This window comes from Podarcis melisellensis, assembly GCF_964234715.1.
Source record: "Podarcis melisellensis genome assembly, chromosome: 8".
Taxonomy (NCBI): Eukaryota; Metazoa; Chordata; class Lepidosauria; order Squamata; family Lacertidae; genus Podarcis; species Podarcis melisellensis.
In genome coordinates, this window is record NC_138540.1 from 32,316,014 (window position 1) to 32,330,948 (window position 14,935).

Genomic DNA, 14,935 nt, shown 5'->3' on the forward strand with positions numbered 1-14,935 from the left:
CTATCTATCTATCTATCATCTATCTATCTATCATCTATCTATCTATCTATCTATCTATCTATCTATCATCTATCATCTAATCTATCATCTAGCTATCTATCTTTCAATCATCTTTAAAAGGTAGGCAGCGGGCAAACTTTCAATTTAATAAACTCAATAAATTCAATAAAGTGGCATATTATTATTATTATTAAAAAAACAATATTCCCAAGCATGGGGAAGAAGTTGCAAGATCAGCTACTGAAGCACTGTTTGATTTGCTGGCAAATAAACCTATTAAATTTATTAGAAAGGCGGGAAGAACCAGATTTGCCCTTGGGGAGAAAAGACTCATGGCAAGTCTTTTTATTAAAGGATGTTTGTCTCCACCCGCTCTTTTGGACCACAATAGTTCCTGTGTTAAATGCTTCATGGCAACTGATGGGGGCTGCCTTTTAAATTGAACTGTTTCTTTTTCTAAGCTTTTGTGTTCTTTGGAACTAATAACATGGTAGCTCTCCTTGTGTTTTGAAGCAGTTATACTGACTGCTGGCATGTGTCTATAATTCTTGGCACAGTCTTCTGGTTTTGTGGCCTCTGAATTTGTGTAATGGGCAATCTGGTGTGGGTTTGTCTGGTGTGGGTTATTCTCAAATCTCCTTCTTTGTTGGCCCTGCTAACTGTCTGGAGCTATAGGAAACTGGAGTCAAATAATTTCAGTACTGCCACATGTTCCCCATCCCTAATGTAAAACATTCGTGTACTAGTTTGTATTAATATAAACATGGGTGTCTACAATAGAAATAATATAAGAGAATGATGATTCTCAGCAGTCTTGCTAAACTGCAATCTCCAGGAATATTTGATGGAAGCCATGACTGTTAGAGTGTTATAATGCTAAATTTCATTTTTCTATACCTTTTCAGAATGAAATGCAGCATTTTAAAGTACTATCTTATGACAAGGAAAGGGCTTTAAAGTATAGAGTAATACATAACTCTTTGGTAGGCAGAGTCTAAAAAGTCCTTTGTCACATGACAGCTGGCCTTCTTCCCTGCCAATCAAAGACAGCGGTATCATATTACCTTTTTATGTTAGTGCTGTTTTTTTTTTTTTTACGATTCATCTTTTGAATTTGAACACTTGACATTATCTCGGTAATTTGCAAGTTTGGAAGCAATATTCAACATTGTTTCGCTTCTGACAATGTTCTTTTTGATCCGTTTATTTTCCCATGCCTGGAAGCTGAAGTTCTTCTGTGTTTTCTGACTTTACTGGAGAAGAAAAATCTGTGCATGCTCCTCTTTTCAATTCTCATTCTTCCCTAGCTCCCTTTTTATTTAAACAGCAATCTTGTATTCACTGTGTGTTCTTTTATTATAACACGGGAAATCGTGATGAATGATTAGGTATTTCAAACACTAAAACTTAGGTAGATTAGCTACTTCAAATATTAGAAGTGAAAAAGTATTGCAGAGGACAAGTGCATGATAATAATCAGTTAATTTAAAAAGTTGTAAATGTGTGCACCATGATAGACAGATTCCTCACAGAGGTACATAAAAGAGCTAGATGGAATAAAAAATACAGCACTTTTAGGCCTGCGAAGGAGAGGCTGCCATGAAAGATGATGGGGCATAGGAAGCTGTCCTCTACCAAGTCAGCTACTGGTTCATCAACCCCAATCTTGTCTGCTCTGATCAGTAATGGCTCTCCAAGGTCCCAGGCAGGGGACAATGAGAGGTCAGAAAGAGAAGAGGGAGAAACTTGGGAGGAAGAGGTGTCGGAAGCTGAAGAGGTAACAGGGACTGGATGTAGACACATCAAAGAAGTGCTGTAAACTTTGTATGGGCAATCAGGCTGGCAAAAACAGACTTTCACAGTGCCATCTTGTTTCAGTGTTATAATGCACATGTGTCCGACTCTTCGTGGCCCCATGGACCAGAGCACGCCAGGCACTCCTGTCTTCCACTGCCTCCCGCAGTTTGGTCAGGCTCATGTTTGTAGCTTCGAGAACCCTATCCAACCATCTCGTCCTCTGTCGTCCCCTTCTCCTTGTGCCCTCCATCTTCCCCAACATCAGGGTCTTTTCCAGGGAGTCTTCTCTTCTCATGAGGTGGCTAAAGTATTGGAGCCTCAGCTTCACAATTTGTCCTTCCAGTGTGCACTCAGGGCTGATTTCCTTCAGAATGGAGAGGTTTGATCTTCTTGCAGTCCATGGGACTCTCAATAGTCTCCTCCAGCACCATAATTCAAATGCATCAAATCTTCGGCGATCAGCCTTCTTTATGGTCCAGGTCTCACTTCCATACATCACTACTGGGAAAACCATAGCTTTTACTATATGGCCCTTGTTGGCAAGGTGATGTCTCTGCTTTTTAAGATGCTGCCTAGGTTTGTCATTGCTTTTCTCCCAAGAAGCAGGCGTCTTTCAATTTCGTGACTGCTGTCACCATCTGCAGTGATCATGGAACCCAAGAAAGTAAAATCTCTCACTGCACATACAACACATATAAAATGCTTTTTCTTTGCCAATGTAGTTAAGTCCAGGGTTTAGTGAGCAGGGGGAGCCTGTGGCAGAGAGAAGTACAGAAGCAGGAGAGGAGGGAGGCCAAGAGGCAGAGATGAGTCAAGCTGCTGAAGAGGCTAGGCTGTTCTCCCACTCCTGCTGCAACAAGTCCCCCTCCTCCTGGTCTCCCAGGACCAGAAGAGGTATGAAGAGGGAAGAGCAGAGAAAGGTGTCAGCAGAGTCTCAGGTTTCTTTGAGAGGACCCAGAGGAGGGGGAGATTTAGGAAGGTGGGGGCAGCCTCCACAACTGCCTTGTTGGGGCAAGACCTAGTGAGAAGAGCTGCTGTGCTTATTAGGCCCGGCTCCCCTGAGCAGGCCTTGTTTCGTCTAATAAAGAATTAACTTCATGTACTCCATGTGATTTATTGCTGGCTAACTCCCTGACATTAACTTGCATACAGTTCAAGGGCAGCCAGTTGAAATCCCACAAATTAATTGTATGCAAGGCAAAGAGCTTGAAAGCACCAGGTTTTCCTGGTGCAGAAAGAGATTTCAAGCTTTCTGCTTTGCTTACCAGGCTCACAAGATCTCAGGTGGCCTCCCAGAGCCTGGAGAGTTGAAAAACACTCCGCCTTCCTTGTGGGGCAAGACCCTTTGGTGTGCTGACTCCAGAAGGCAAGATTGCTCATGCAGGAGCAGTTCCGACAGGGAGGTTTGAGTAAACACGGTTTTGTGTATATGCGACAGCCCTGGAACGTAACCCCGGCACAAGTTGCGGCCGTATTGCAAAGACTCTCTGCAAGCGAGCCAAGCCCAATCACTAAACAATGAATCTCTCTTTCCCATATTTATTCCTCTTGGTGCACAGCAGCGGGCAGATTATAGGAAACAGTTTTCCATTTAACCCCAAGTGGTAAAGAAATGGGTTTGCAGCTCTCCTAGTAAATTTGCACTTACCATCCGTTAATGGACGGGCTTAGGCGAGCTCCACACTGCCGGCGTTGTATAGAAACGCAGGGAGGGAGGGGGGGAATTGCCTGGGAATTTGTTTTTAATTAAGCAATAAGGCTCAATGGGCTACTCCCGTCATGCAATAAAAACCACTCCCAGAGAAGGGTAGGAAGGCATTTGCTTCAGATGAGCTGCTTCAAATCACCCCCAGATTGCGATCGGATGATGACTCCCTGGAGTTAAGATTAGATGGCCCTCCCAAGAGTTGTCTTATAGCTTATAACTAAAAAGGATTCACAGCACAGAAGCTAAGTAGCTTTTGTGTTCAAAAGGAATGGAGTTCGCAGAGGGAAGAGACAGAGCAATGTGGCTCCTTGTTATAAAACCATGGAATTGTAGAGGTGGAACATGGGTGCAGAGCAACTGTGAGCCTGTGGTGCAGGGGTTAGAGTGTCGCACTAGGACCTGGGAGACCCAGGTTCAAATCCCCCGCTCAGCCATGAAGCTCACTGGGTGACCTTGGGGGCCAGTCACTGTCTCTCAGCCTAACCTACCTCACAAGGTTGTTGTGGGGATGAAATGAGGGGGGGAAGAATCATGTCAGCTTCCTTGAGCCCCATGGAGAAAAAGGTGGTAAACTCAGCTAAACCTTCCCTAATTTTAGGCAGGGTTAAGCAGGTTTGAGAATAACGTTAAAAGTTGTCAGTGGACCAATTATTTGTGATAAAAGCTGATGTGACATAAACTGTGGATACACCCTTTTAAAGTACATTCAGAACACATTTCCCCTCTCAAAGAATCCTGTGCACTGTACTGTAGCTGGTTCAGAGTTGCCAGAAACTGTAACTTTGTGAACAGTAAACTACACTGCCCAGAACTCTTTGAGGGAAAGGATGTGTTTTTAATGTGCTTTAAAGGCATGGTGTATACACAGCCTATACAGTCATACCTCGGGTTGAAGTAGCTTTGGGATGAGTATTTTTGGGTTGCGCTCCGTGGCAACCCGGAAGTAATGGAGCTTGTTACTTCTGGGTTTCACTGCTGCACATGCGCAGACGGTCAAAATGACATCACACGCATGCGTGGAAGTGGCGAATCGTGACCCCCGCACGCGCAGACGCTTGGACGCAGGTTGCGTTCACTTCAGGATGCGAACGGGGCTCCGGAACGGATCCCGTTCACATCCAGAGGTACCACTGTAATGGTTATAACTGGGAAGACCTGAGGTGGTATTCACAGATTTCTCCCCAGTAAATGGATGGAGATAGGATTCAGTGTCTTTTAGGGATTCTGGCATGGGTGGCAGATAATACTCAGAAGTGTCAAGTGTTGTTAACAACCACAACAACAACAACATGCCCTTCACTCTAAGCTCCCCAAAGCAGTTAAAATCATTCAACCACAATTTTAAAAACAGTTCAAAACAACTGAAAATCACAAAAATAAGATGGGTCCTAAAACATCTCAGGTGTCAAAGGACATGGTAAAGAGGTGTGTTTTTAGCAGATGGATATACTGTGTGTGTGCTCCCCCCCCCTTTATTGTCACAGTTTCTCCTAGACATATTTGGCTGACTTGTTCAATGGCACGTAAAATTGCTTTGTAATATTGCTCCAGAATTACTGGATTATTATTATTATTATTGGAAGGAAAGCATGACTTTGCGGGTAAGTTGTGCCACCTTGTGGTAGGAATACAACTGTGTGCTGCCACAATCCATTTGACACTTTTTAATGTGCTTTTCTCCGTGCAAGCCAGTCCTATATCCACTAAGTAAGTCATAGAATCATACAGTTGGAAGACACCCCCAATAGTCATTTAGTTCAACCCTCCTGCCCCCCACTGCAATGCAGGAAATGCAGCGGAAAAATCCCTGATAGATTGGTTTACATCCTGTGCTCAAAAACTGCTGGAGATGTAATAAGGACAATGCCTTGTTGAAACACGTGTTCTTACAGTGCCCTATACTCACCAAGTTTTTTTGGGCAAAGTGCTGGATTATATAAGTATGACTGTGCAGGAAAAGCTAAATTTTTTTAGAGGAAAATATTCTTTTGAATTATATACTTACTGTACGGAAGTTGACAACTGGACGATGAGAATGGATTCTACGAGCCCTGACTGTGATGAATTGAAAGAATAAAGATCCCCTTTAATCAATGGATTGATGACATGACAACACTTGCAACATATGAACGTATTGCTTATAGATGTGGACTTGGTTTGGATAAATATATTGACATTTGGAATGAGTTCAAACAGAACATAGTAGGTTACTAATAATCATATATGTATTAGGACAATAATATTATTTATACCATCATACCTTGGAAGTCGAACGGAATCCGTTCCGGAAGCATGTTCGACTTCTAAAATGTTTGGAAACCAAAGTGCGGCTTCCGATTGGCTGCAGGAAACTCCTGCAGCCAGTCGGAAGCTGCGGAAGCTTTGTCGGATGTTCAGGTTCCAAAGAACGTTTGCAAACCGGAACACTCACTCCCGGGTTTGCTGCGTTCGGGAGCCAAAACGTTCGACTTGCAAGACGTTTGGGATCCAAGCTACGACTGTATATGTCTATAATAATATATAACTGATTATACTCATTGTATTATATCTTTCTTTCCTATTGTATTTTTTGTACTTTCCCCCTCTCTTTTTCTTTTTTCTTTTGTCATTTCCTTTTCTATAATTGAAATTGTTGCAAAAATATTAATAATGATAAAAAATACACCCTGTGTTTTAAAACTTCCAACAAATGAGAGTCCACCGCGTTTTGAAGGAATCCTTTCCACTATCAAGCAGTTCTTACTGTCAGAAAATTCTTCCTAAGGTTTAGTTGCAATTTCCTTTCTCGTAATTTGAATTTATTGGTTTGGTTCCTCCCCTCTGCAGCAGTAGAAAACAAGCTTACTCCATCTTCCATGTGACATCCCTTCAAATTTTTGAAGATGGCTGTCATATCATGTGGTCTTCCTCTGGTAGCTGTTTGAAAAACTGGCTTTTTAGGGGGTGCTCTTAATTTTCAGGTGTGCGACATTCCCCCCTCACCTTACCGTTCATGATGATGATGATAATAAATAATTTTTATTTATACCCAGCCCTCCCCAGCCAAAACTGGGCTCAGAACAGCTAGCGTAAAATTAACATAACACATTAACATAAAATCAGACAATCAATTAAAATACATTCTAAAATCCAATCAGGATCAGAATAAAATCCAATCAGATGGCAACCCGCATTCGGGTTGGGGACCTTAAATGCTCACCAGGCCCAACTGTTTGTGCTGAACTTCTATGAGCCTGTGAGAAAAATTGGGAGGCCACTTTCATGCAAGTTCTTATGAAAGGCGAGGGGGAGTCAGACTGAAGCGACTTTTGAGGCGAAAAGCTGAAATCTTGCTTTTGCCTTCCTCACGGGCTTGGATCTCAGAAGCCTTCCATTTGCCAATGGCTCTTCCCCCCTCATTATCATAGGGTTGCAATAAAGCTCTAATTCCTGGAATAAAATACAGCAGAATCTGTTATTCAGCCAATTAAGCCTTCCATCTCCATTATTTAGGATGGCTACTTACCTTTTACTGAATGGGTAGCCATAATGCAAGAGTTCCTATAAAACCCCCTCAAATGGCCACTGTGGCAGCAAGTAGATTTCCCTTGGAGTAAAATAATCCTTGGTGAGTGAGACATAACGATCATTTACATTAATTAGGCAGCCACCTAATGGGGTGTTGAAGAGCTGCTACATCACTGGAATTCTTTCGTGAGCAGCCCCAGCCACCCAGCTAAACCGTTCCAAGCCCATAATTTTGAAATAATCCTTTAGGCTGCCGGTGTGCCTGGTGGTGGGGGCTGCAAGCTAGCCAAAGGGAAGTCTCATTTCTGATCACTTTACAAGGGGAATCGTCTATATCTCGAGCCTGCCGCACAAAGCCGAAAGGTTTTCGGCCCCAAAGCAGGAAGAAAAGGAAGAACACAAGAAGAGCCTTCTGGATCAGACCAATGGCTCATCAAGTTCAGGATCCTGTTCTCCTATTTTCACCCCCGCAGATGGGTAGCTAATTAAAAATCTGTTTTTAAAGCTTATTAGCTGCCTTTCCAGAGACATCTCTGCCCAATGCAAAGCACAATAAAAATCAAAAACATAGCAGAAGGTAGCCACAAAGCAAGGAACCACAATTCCCAAAAAACCAGCAAAGAATGAAAGTTGTTTATTAATAAAGAGCCAAGAACCTAACTTAAAACTGCAACCAGACATTCTCCTTGAGAAGTGGGAGGCCTGCTTTGACACATTTCTTGTGTTTTTCTGCTGAAAAAGAGAAGGCAGGAAATCGATCGAAACAACAACAGAAAACACTCTGGGTCACACGAACCATCTGTCAGTCTATCATGCGAAAGATGGGACACAGAGCCGCACGACCCTTGCTTGTTAGAATCATAGAATCTTAGCTGAATTCTGGCCAGGCCAGTGGATACTTGGTTATGTGTCCATTATGCATTGCCGGGGATTGGACTAGATGAACCTTGGGGTCCCTTCCAGTTCTACAAGTCTATGATTCCATGTGTTGAGTTTGTAGGATGGGATGCACTTCTGCATTGCTGGAGTTCCCTCCAGGAAAACAATAACAGGGTCTTTCAGTGGGCATTTTAAAGACTAACAATTATCAGAGGTTTCATGGACTGGAGTCCAAATAATCAGATAAAACCAATTTTTTTTTTTACTAGGGGTACTCAAGGGTACACAGGAACAACACCTTTCCCCCCATCTTCAAAGGTTAAAAGTGTGGCATGTACTGTAACAACTTCATGGTAAGAACGGCACCTTATTTTCCTTTTGAAATAAATCACTGGATGCAAGCATTTCTCAAAAGTGCAGCTTCCAGGATCTAAGTGCGAGGACTTTCCTGGATTGAAGCATGAATGGGAGGTGGAATTAGAATCCCGAAAGGTATCTCTTTGTTAACCATCGTGGAGCAGAAGTTGCCATCAAATCCCAGTTAGGCTCTTGCTGATTCCAGGCTGAGGAAAACACTTCCGTTACAGCAGGCTTTTGAATGCTGAATTTCTAATGGCTTGCAGAGCAAATACATTTAATCAAAATCCCTACAGCTGTATTTTGAATAATTATGCACACACACACACACACACGTGGGGAATCAGCAGATATGTTATTAGTGGTACTGTAAATGGACTCAAATACGAACAGCATCAGCTGTTGAACTTTTGTGAATGATGCAGGAGAGCCGGTGCTTTTGCTTGGAGTCAACTCTGCTGATTGCTCTCTGTATTAGTAAAAAGATATGGTGGTGCAGGGACACCCACACTGCATAAAAAATGGGGAGAGAAGGGCAATAGAGCTCCATTGTCATGGACTGCAGACTAAGGCCACAGATCATCTGCTCAACAGCCTTTCCTGCTATGGTGAGATGGACTGTATTTTTATTTAAATGAAAGCAGTTGTTTCTAAACATCTGTATTTGCACATATAAATTAGCACGTGCAACTTTCGTGCAAATCTGTTGCCTCTTTTGTTCTCTTTTGGGGTGATGTGTTTTCATGAGCAGAGTGCTATGGTGCTCATGTCCAGCTTGTGGGCTTCCCTCAAACACTCTGAGAACAGGATGCTGGACGAAGCAGGCCACTGGCAGTCTCATCTTACATTCTTACATTCCTCAAATTTAGGGGATTCGTAAGTGGCCATTTTACCCTTTGAAAAAGAGTGTGGAGAATTGCCAACTGTACACGTCACGGAGGGAAAAAATGTTCCTGAAACCTGTCTTCCTTTTCGACCCAGCGCTAGTACCAATAAGTCAGGTTTTGTCTCACTCTAGAGGATGCAGGCCAAATATACAAGTCACATACCCTTAAACATTCCTCAGTTGAAAATAGGGACATTTCTCACTCTCCCCAACTGAAATATATATATATATATATATATATATATATATATATATATATATATATATCAATCATTTTCTATTTTACAATTTAGAACACTCATTTAAACAACCTTAAAATATCAATGACTTCCCTCCTTCTCTTTCCATGGTTCATTTTGCATATCAAAAATCCCTGCATATTTTACATAAACTAAACCATTCGGTATTCCATTATTACATCCATCAAAACTTATTTACACAGTTGAATTTATCTTAATGCTGCCAACGTTTTCAAGTGTACACAATTTCCCCCATATTTTCAATAAACACAGCACAGATCATTTCATATCAGAAGGGCAAATGCCACCATCATATTACCAATGGGGCACAGCACACACACCCCTCCACTGCCTTGAGAAAACCCCTTAATCCTGATTTTCTATCATTTTGTTCTTTGGTAGATTTAGCAGAGGCCATGGAGAGGCTGCCGTTGGAAAACTGGGGCTCTTGGAAGGGTATAAAGTGACAGAAATTTAGCAACCCGAGTGACTCATTTGAAAGGGATATATATTTAAAGAAGAGTGACTGTTGGTAATGAATTGAGTTGTGTGCACACACACAACAGCTTGTGTGTCCTTCACAGTCCAATGAAACACAGTTAGGGCTCACTTTAATTTGTGTAGCATCTTTGCTAACGATGTCGATTTAAGACATCCATTAAAGGCCCATAATGTTAATTAACTGGACTGTGCCAATAAAGTTCTATTAGCCTCCCCCTATTAAATTAATATGATAGGCATTTAACAGATGTCCTAATTAGATGTTACATCAAGGAATGAGGTAAATTAGAATCAAGCCATTGTTTGAGGGGGAACTTTTGTGCCATGTGGGGGGGGGGAATTGTGAACGTTGGGGTGAAAAAGAAGGAACACCACAATCCTTAACTCCACACAGAAAAAGTGGCTGTGAGCAACTTTGGAAAGCGATATCAGGGTCATAACAGGCAGTCGTGGGGATATATCAGCTCCGATACTTAGGAAATTAAGATGGGGATCAAAACTAAAATGACAAATTGCAATGCCATTGGGTAAATTTGAGGGGTACGCACAAGACTAGCCAAGTTGGCAGCTTCCCCATGCCTCATACAGAAGGTGGTAGTTGAATCTTACTTCATCAATGGCAGCAGAGCATCTTCTTCATCCTCTGCAACTAGACCTCCAGTTCTCACCTGAAGTCTCCAGGTTTGCCTGGCCCCTTCCAGGTGACAGGTGGAGGACTTGAATCTCCAGGTTGGTGAGAGTATCTATTATTATTAGCCATTAAAAAGATTGGATATGCAGCTTGCAATCTTTCAGTCTAGCAGAAGATGGCTGCAAATTATAGCATAGACACTTGGGGGTGGGGAGTCTGCCTTCTTTCATTCCTCTCTCCCAATTAACCTCCACCTCCAGGTCTGTGACATCACTGAGGGATGCTCCCATTCCATCACCAGGGATCCCTACTAGGTCTTGGGTTCAGGCTCTGAAATTTCAGGGTCTGGGATGCTCCTGACCTGACAACCCTATCTGCACTTGAAGGCAGCAGATTTGCTTAACAGGTGTAGGGCAGGCTGTATGATACACGCAGCTCTGTCCCCCTCCAATAGGGGAGCTCAGGAAGAATATCCAGGATGGCTGCTGGCCCTGCCTTCCCCACCTCGCAGCGGCATTCAGAGCCTGAGGCCATCTCCTTGCTCTACCTAATGATAGGGCCAGGCCTGCAACTCATATCTGAAGTAGAGAGTGTGCATTTCTGGCTACCCTATCTCAAAATAAGGCAACATAAATGAGGTGGAGAAAAAGGGACCGGGATAAAAGAGAAAGAAGCATTTAAATATGCAATGGATTATAAGGGCTGTAGCTCAGTGATAGAGCATCTGCTTGCCATGCAGAAGGTCACAGGTTCAGTCCACAGTGCATATCCAGGTACGGCTGGCAGAGACTCTCTTCCTGAAACCCTGGAGAGCTGCTGCCAGTCAGTGTAGACAGTACTGAGCTACATGGACCAGTGGTCTGACTTGGTGTAAGACAGCTGTTTAGGTTCCTAATAGTATTCCAGATTTCCCTGAGCAAGTGAGCCCACCTGTTATTCCCAAACCGCTTCAACGGTCCAGGCAGGAAAGGCTGAAAAAGAGGGGAAGGCAATTGGCTGCATTTGGGGGAACCTATGCCCTTTTGCCTTAGAAATTTCCCACACCCCAACCCCAACTCTCTAAGGACAGCAGCCGGGAAGCAGCACTCTAATGCAGAATTGCATCCCGTAGTGACATCAGCAGCCAGCAGACCAATCTTATCCTTTTATCCTTTGCTGTGTTTGCATACTCGAAAATTCAGAGCTTTCAATGGCAGGCTGTGCCCTTGTTGCAGATTTACAAGCATCCCTGCCATTTGGCTGCAAATCTCCTCCAAAAAATAATAAATAAGCACTTAGCATAATTTTTAATCCACCTCTGACTCCTCCCTTTTCCCCTTTAGAAAGCAGGGAGAAGACATTTTAGCAGCTTATGCCACCCCACCCGCACACATTTGACATGGAAATAATGGATAATTTTGCCACCTTTCAATGACATCCAAAATCTGTTGCTGGAGGCAGCTGCTTCAGATCAGCCTCACAGGGTCAGCTTTGCTGCACAGGATCACTCTGAGGACAAAAGAACCTCAGGAAAACCTGCTGGATCAGACCATCTAGTGCAGCACCCTGTTCCTCCAGTGGCCACCCAGATGCCTCTGGAAAGCCAGCAAGCAGGACCCAAGGACAAGAACCCATCCCCTTTCTGTGGTTTCCAGCAAGTGGTATTCAGAAGCAGTGCTGTCTCCAGCTGTGAAGGCAAAGCAAGGTAGCCATCAATAGTCCTCTCCTACATGAATGCCCGGGACGCAGGTGGCGCTGTGGGTTAAAGCCTCAGCGCCCAGGACTTGCCGATCGAAAGGTCGGCGGTTCGAATCCCTGCGGCGGGGTGCGCTCCCGCTGCTCGGTCCCAGCGCCTGCCAACCTAGCAGTTCGAAAGCACCTCCGGGTGCAAGTAGATAAATAGGGACCGCTTACCAGCGGGAAGGCTCGCCAGAGCAGCGATGTCACGCTGGCCATGTGACCCGGAAGTGTCTCCGGACAGCGCTGGCCCCTGGCCTCTTAAGTGAGATGGGCGCACAACCCCAGAGTCTGTCAAGACTGGCCCGTACGGGCAGGGGTACCTTTACCTTTTCATGAATGCCCAATCCTCTTTTAAAACCACCCAAGTTGGTGGCCATCACTGCCTCCTGTGGCAGAGAGTTCCACAGTTTAACTATGCATTGTGTGAAGCACTGCATTTTATCTATTCCCATTCTTCCAACATTCAATGTCTTTGGGTACTCACGAGTTGAATTGAAATATTGAAATTGAAATACTTTATTGTCACTTGTACAACTTGTATACAGTGAGATTACACGAGCACCCCCCCACTCAGCTCTCTTAGTTTTAATTCCCCTCGTTTACTGACCAAACCCGAAAGTCAGTTGCCCTGTTGTTAACTTTTCATTCAGCAGCCTAACAGCCCACGGATAGAAGCTGTTTTTTACCCTATTGGTGCGACTAATCATGCTTCCATATCTTCTGCCTGAGGGCATATGTAGATATGTAGAGGGTGGAGAGGTAGAGTTCCAGCAGTATGAGAGGAACTTTTCTCTGTCCACTTCCTCCATGCTGTGCATAGTTGTATTATTAATTTACCAAAATGTCCCAAATGCTACACTCTCCAGCAGCACAAATCACTGCTCACATGGCTGCATAGGATCGGAGGTCTAGGCGCTGACTTCTTCATGGCCACTTAAGAGGGTTTGTGGTTGACATGGGTGTTTGAATTCTGCGCTGCCAGTCATTGAATCGGTGGACCAAGCACAGAGATCTGGGTCAAATCTCACCTCTGATTTGGGCTGTTTTACCCAATTTGGACAGAATGCCAAACCATAGTTTAGTGTTATGTGCAAGAGCTGGCTTCCAGGTCTAGCTGGAAGAACAGAATTGGCAGAGGGAATGCAGCCCTTGGGCTCCCAAAAAGTCCCCCTGATCCTGCTTTAGGATACACACAGAAGCTCAAAACTATTTTAAGGGATGATGCTCCGAAGAGCCATGTTTTATGCATGGGCCATCCCTGTTGCAAATAAATTGTGTGCTCAGGCTTGTCCTTATTCATAATCCCATCCCACTGAATGCCCTGCTATTCTCTTTCATTTCAATGTCAATGTGCCTCCCGTCTTTTTTTTTTTAAAAAAAATTCGGTATAGTTAATCTTTGCAGCACACATTTACCTCTGGAGAATTGTGCTCCATCAGAAAGCCACTCCCCTCCTCCTCCTCGCCACAAAGAGAAAACAATGGGAGAAACTTTGCATTACAAAGCCCGGGACTGGGTATTGCTTCTCGAGAGCATCAAAAGAGTTATTTTCCATCTCAATTTGAAGAGTTTACATGGTTCAGCAGAATGCCCCAAGAAGCGCAGGGGAGGTGCTGGAGCCTTAGAAGATGGGCTGCATTTACATAATCTTTTTTTAAAACAACAACAGTGGAGGGAGAGAATAGTTGTTGGTATGTTCAGCAGTAAACACCTGCCTATTAAACTGTGAATAAAAAGAGCCCTTTTCAGAAATTGGGGGGGGGGGGGGAGGGAAGCACGCAAACAATACCGTTCCTTTCCAAGTCATCATTCAAAAACCCAGGACAATCAAAATAATTCATACAATTTTGCACACCGCCCCAGTACTTAGAACATTCCCCCCCACTCCGCCAAACTTTCTTACAAAGAGAAAGAGACAAAGGAATGCAATTGTTCCCAAATCTTTTGAATCTTGAGTATTAAAGCGAGAAGACTGTTAAAGCATATAATTTTCAAAGCGTAGTTAAAGCAACGGGCCAGAATATGGGAGAAGCGGGCACCCCCGATTTCCCCACTAAAACTGCTTTTGAAAGCTCGTTTCCTCCCTTTGGGAACCTGTACAAGTGGAAATAACCCCTACCTAGGAAGGAAGAAAAATAAAAGCCTGAACATACATTCTAGAGGTGTTCCTAGTTGTTTGCATCAAAGACAAAAATGAAGACTCGTGGCCTGTTAAAAGCTCATCGATTTCTTGTGGACCAGAAGCACTTCCTGGTGATGTGGACTTTAGCCTGTGGAAGTCTGCATCACAAGAAAAGAAAAATTGCGCTCATGGTAAAAATGACAGGGTTTTTTTTATGGTAGGGCTGAAGATTCAAAATTCAAAACAGCAACTATTAATTGCATGTTTATTAGAAAACCAGTTAAAACGATTTTGTTTAATTAATTCAAAAATATAAAAAGACAAACTCAATCCAGTGATACCAGTTTTTCCAAATCTGAGTCATTTACACCTCCAGCATCCCCCCACAGCCCCTTGCTCCTTAGTGTGCCCCCCCTGGGATGGTACCACCCACTTTGGGAACTTCTAGACTAGATTAAGGTTACCAGACGTCCCCGTTCCCTGGGGACAGTCCCCGGATTTACAAATCAGTCCCCATACAAAATCCATTGAAGTTGAAAAGTGTCCTCGTATTCATTGAAAAAAATCTGGTAACCTTAGACTAGATGGA